A 6,129-nucleotide genomic window follows, 5' to 3' on the forward strand; every position below is an offset into this window, starting at 1 on the left:
GGAATTGAGTTGCATTCAGATGCTCAGTTAAAGAATGAAGAAGATACACATTCTAATTTTGATATTAGTTTACATGAAAGAGATGCTAAGATACCTGATAGAGATGTACATAGTGATTTTGAAGCTAAAAGACAAAATGAAGAAACAAGAGCTGAACCAAGATTGTCTAAATATGTCAAAAGACATCATCCTACTAATCAAATCATTGGAGATAAAAATTCTAGGCCAATGATAAGAAATAGATTGAGAAGTGAATCATGTTTTCTAAGTATGAAGGAGCCCAAAATAGTGAAAGATGCATTAGAAGATGTAGACTAGTACAAACCCATGGAAGAAGTGATTGAACAGATAGAGAAGAACAAAACATGGAGTTTGGTTCCTAGACCAGAAGACAAAAATGTGATTGGCACCAAATGGGTATTCAAAAACAAGCTAGATGAAAATGGTGAAATCACAAGAAACAAAGCAAGATTAGTTTGCAAAGGGTATGCACAAGAAGAAGGAATTGGCTATAGGAAGACATTTGCTCCAGTTGTAAGAATGTAAGGAGTAAGAACTCTACTTGCTTATGTTGCATAAAAGGTTTGAAATTTTATTAGATGGATGTTAAATTTGCATTTTTGAATGACATACTAGAAGAGGAAGTTTACATAGAATAGCCAGAAGGTTTTTTTGATGATAACAATAAGAACATGGTATGTAGACTACACAAAGACCTATATGGTTTGAAACAAGCACCAAGAGCATGGTGTAAGAGACTTCACACTTATTTTGTGAAGATTGGATTTGAAAGGACTAATGAGAACAACAATCTCTACATAAAGATAGAAAAAGGCAAAGGTATTTTACTATTTGAAATATATGTTGATTATATCATATTTGGAGGACAAGATGCTTTATGTAAGGATTTTGCAAATCAGATGAAGCAAGAATTTGAAATGTCTATGTTTGGAGAAATCAATTTTTTTGTTGGATTGCAAGTATATCAAATGAAGGTATATATATCACTCAGTCAAAGTATGTCAAAGAAATATTGAAGACTTTTGGATTAGAGGATTCCAAACTACTAAGTACACCTATGGTGACAAGACACAAGTTGTCAAAGAATGATGATTATATAGGTCTATGATTGGAAAATTGTAATATGTAGTACATAGAAAACCTAATATTGCATTATCTATAGGGATAGTTACAAGATTCTCTGCTAATCCCAAGGAGAGTCACTTAATGGCTATGAAGAGGATAATGAGATATCTAAAATGAACAGAAAAGTTTGGTCTATACTACAAGAAGAATGAAAAGTTTGAATTGAGAGCCTACACTGATGTTGGTTGGGCTAGAAACATTGATGACAGAAAGAACACCAATGGAGGAGCATTTTTCTTAGACAAGAGATTAGTTACATGGACTAGCAAGAAACAGAGTTGTACTTCACAATCTATTGCTAAAGTTTATTATGTTTCTACTATTGTAAACTACACAAACATTGTATGGATCAAATAGCTACTCAAAAGAATGAAGGAAGAAATAATAGAACTAGCGATACTTTATTGTGATAATATAAGTGCTATCAATATATCAAAGAATCCAATGATGCACACAAAGACAAAGCGCATTGCAATCAAGTATCATTACTTGAGAGAGTTAGTTCAAGACAAAAGAGGTGAAGATGGAATATGTTAACTCAAAGGAGAAAATTGTTGATATCTTCACAAAACCATTACCTAAGGATGCTCATGAGTATTTAAGAAGTAAACTATGGGTGATACCCCTATCAAAGGATATTTAAGAAACAAAAGGAGTTCCCTGCATCAAATAAGCTGATGTTCATATAATACACATTGATGTAGAGGATCTTACTTTAGGAGCTACCTAAAGTAATCACAAAGCTAAAAATTTAAATTAGTCACAAGCAAGGTGACAGAGGGAGAAACTAAAAACACTGTAAAAGTTTATATCTCATATTTTAAAATGACAAATTTTTGGTATATGTCTTTGGCATTGTTGTCAAAGAGGGAGAGATTTACTAATCAAGAGCTACCAAAACAAAGAGGGAGAAAGCACATTAAACTAATCATTATTAGAAGGAGAGATTTGCTGATCAAAAAGAGAGAAAGTACATCACAGAAAGAAAGAGTAATCATAGAGGGAGAAATCCTAATCTACCTAGTAAGAGGGAGTTAAAATAAAGAGTTTTGTAACCTAATCAGAAGATTGAAGTTGCTAATAGAGGTAGAAATTTCAATACAAGTTTTTCTTTTTGGTATTGCCTTACTGTTTTAACTCAGTCAGATTGGTTTTTGGTTGAACAAGATATTCATCATTTGATTGACTTGGTTGATCAGTTTGGTTTTCCATCAATGCCAAAGAGGGAGATTTTTGAGATATGATTGAAAAGATCATTGATAAGGGAGATTTTTGAAGAAGACTATGTGTTTCAATCATTGTTTTGTTACTAATGTAAAACCTGCTATTTTCTAGTAAGATAATTGCTTATAAGATTCAAGTACTATCACTTATTTGATTGATCAAGAGGATTTGATCAATAAGAGGTAACAATAGTGCCTAGAGGAAAGGTTAAGTTATGATTATGTAATAAAGTAAAAGGATCAGTTAAGACAGTGATGACATGATGTATTGATGATTTACTTAAGGTTACAAAATCCTGGCTAAACTTAAACAAAGTTTGTCCACCAAGATTGACTGAGTGGATGCTAGATGCCAAGAAAAGTTAGTGCAAGCTAAGAAGAAAGTCAGTTGGAGCTGAGTGAAAGCAAACTCTAGTGGATGCTGAGAAAAATAGTTGATGCCAAGTAGAGTTTAGTTGATGTCAAGAATCAGTAAACTTTAGTTGATGTCGAGTGATTTTACAGTTGATGTCGAGCAACACAGTATGTGTTGAGCATCAGAAGATTGATAATGTTGAGCTACTACATTATGTTAAAGATCAAGATTCACCGAATCTAAGTTGACAAGTTTGTTTTCTTGAAACTTGTGAACCAAGAGGAAGATAAGGTTGATGAGTCGGTGGCACAAAATTTGATGTAAACTATTTTTATGCAAATTCAAATGGATTCTAGGAGAAGTTTCTAGAAAACACAAGATATGGGGTAGATACATTATATCCTATTTAATCCATCCAAAACCCTAATTTAGACGATGGAAAATGAGTGGGAAAATATCCTAATTTCATATTTATAGGAATGTCTAGTCATGAAGAAAAAGTTGTTGTTGTCATCTGTGAGAACCCAAGGAGGAGAAGGAATTAAGGGTTTTGCTTCATCAAGTGACCCAAGAGAAGAGTCTACAATGGCATGTTAAGCAAGAAGGCTTAAGGAGATGAATGCTTGAAGGGTGAACAAGCTATCAAAGCTACAAAGTATGAAGGCCAAGCATAATTAAGGATCACTTTCTTAAGAACATCAAGAGAAGCAATAATTTTGGTGTTGTGGTTTTATTGTAAGAGTCAATCATGCATTTTATCAATCTCAATAGAAAGCTTATCAACTTGTTCATGGGGAACCCTTAAAGCCTCATCCTTATCGTGAGATGAGTGAGAAGATTCAAACTTCATAAAATGGTTAGTATCATGAGAAACCATAGGGTCTCCAAGGTTTCAAAGGAGAGGAGAAGAAGAATCTATATCAAAAATAGCCACAATTCTATGACTTTTCCTAACATGAATGTTATAGATAGGACTATAACTAATATAGATCATACACCAATCAAGGAAAGAAGACTCTTATGATATGAACTCCAAAGTAATAGAACATAAAGCATGTAATGACCACACAATAAAATTCAAAGGATAATCTAACACCACAAAAGAAAGTGTTGACATAGTTGGGTTCACCAATAATGTGGTGTAGGAAATGTGAATCAAGGATAAAAGTCCTAAGCTCATCACATAACCTATTCCACATATGCATGTTTTATTGTATTGTATTGTATTGTGAGTGTGTGATATAGAAAGGGGTAATCAAGGAATGATAACCTTTCAATCCCAATTCTAAAGAGCTAGGTCTGGGAAGATTAATACTAATCAAGTGAACAAGGAGCACTAAGCAAACTACAACTAAATGAATACATAAAAGATAACTAAAAACCCTTAAAGACCCTTAATGTGTGTAAGCTAAATAAAGATATATTGAATTAACAAAGGAAGGAAAAAGAACTCACCTTTGAAGTATGTTTTTTTCTTCTTGTAGTGATTAGAATGAGAGGAAACCTTCATATATGGGACTCAAACTACATGATAGACAAAAACCATAAATCTTTTGGCGATTTGTCAAGGGCAAACTGGTGCATTAGAGGTGTAGTGCAACCTTGATTGACTGTATTTGATGCTAATTAAGGAAGGAACAAGAACCTATCTTTGAAGTATGTTTTCTTCTTGTTGTATTGATTAGAATGAGAGGAAACCTTCAGATCTAGGCCTAAAACTACACAATAGACAAAACCCAAAAATCTTTCGGTGACTTGTCAGGGGAAAACTAGTGCATTAGGGGTGCAATATAACCTTGATTGAGTGTGTTTGATGTTGATTATGTTTTTGCACTTTCAAAGAAAGTTGAAAAGGGTACTCCAATCTATAACTTTTTGCTCGATCTGAGATCCACAACCTATAATGAAAAAGGATTTTTATTGTTGATGGGGGGTTTTCCTTGCACAAACCCTAGTTTAGGAATTAACCTTGAATTGAAATAATTGAAATTAAATGAATGTAAAGTAAACATACAAATTCACCTTACAAAGTTGGATCTCTTGACTTGAATGCAATGTGCTCATCTTCACCAAAATATTTGGATCAAGTAGATGAAGATGAATGGATGTGGAAGATATACCAACAAACCTTGAAGAAGAGATTGCAAGATGAACTCCTTCAATTTATTGAATTCTCAAATCCTTAATCTTCAATAGAATGCTTGAATGGATGCTTGAAGCCTAAACTTGAATGCTTGAGGGCTAGAGATTCCTTTTATTATGATCATGGATTGATATCATGATGTCATATATATGAAAAATGGAGAAAATGGAAGGGCTTAAATAGAGATTGGAATCAACTAACTCTATAGGCTGACTGACATAAGAGATTGTACCCAATTGTCAAAATATGGTACCTAGAGAAAAAGACCAAAATAGGGCCCTATTAGGGGTACAATGTACCCTTGACACATCAGAATCACATTTCACCCTTGATTTCCATTTGCATGAACCCCAGGAACAATTTGGGGACCACTCAGATTCCAAGTGGAAAGGTAGATGGAAAGGAAGGACCTAGGGGAAAATAGATCTTGCCTCAACCTTATCACCATGAAAATAGGAGCTTTAAAGAGGATCTATTAGGTTTTCTCCCAATTCCACCTAGGAGAAGAGATGGATAAGGGAATGAAAAATGGAAGAGAGGTAGAACATGATGATCTCACATTAAATAGCTAGTAAGCCTTCATTAAATTAGAGTGCTTCCAATTTAAGATGGTAGGCTAATATATAGGCCTTCTACTTACAACATAGATAAGAGGTTTCACTATTAATATAAAGCTCAAAATAACTAATAAAAACTTCAATTTAAAGCTTGTAATGCATGTAAATACCTTTCTATGGTACCAAAGTAGGGTTTGATCAAAATGACTTGAAATTCTTGATTTCTTTTTAAATTATCCTCCTGCACCCTCTCTCTATAAGCTGTAGCAACTCAAATGGTGACAAATTAAGTAAACTTAGCCATAAATCCTTGTAGAAGTTGACTTCCATACATGTATTAGGTTGCATAGTATATAGAGATGATAAACATGACATAGCATACTTGAACTCACATCGATCTCCCATATAATCATTCTAACATTTTCAATCATAGATATTAAATCTAACAAGTCTGATATACCTCATGTTAAGCTCACATAGCTTAATACTACATTCTTGAGGTCCAAGAATTTTTTGATGACGTGCTCCCCCTACAGTTGAGGTAGCTAATTAGGTTGATGATGAGGGTTTAGTATTGGACATTGATTCTCCCTTATTTATTCTTCTTAACATTTTGTTCCTTTTCTTTCCAAACTTTCTCATTTCCATTAATACTAACCTTCACAAATGTAGTTTTTAGGTTCTCATAAGTGGTATGTCTAACAT

Source organism: Cupressus sempervirens, chromosome 5, assembly GCF_028749045.1.
Source record: "Cupressus sempervirens isolate cs-2001-9-10 chromosome 5, ASM2874904v1, whole genome shotgun sequence".
In the NCBI taxonomy this organism is placed as follows: domain Eukaryota; kingdom Viridiplantae; phylum Streptophyta; class Pinopsida; order Cupressales; family Cupressaceae; genus Cupressus; species Cupressus sempervirens.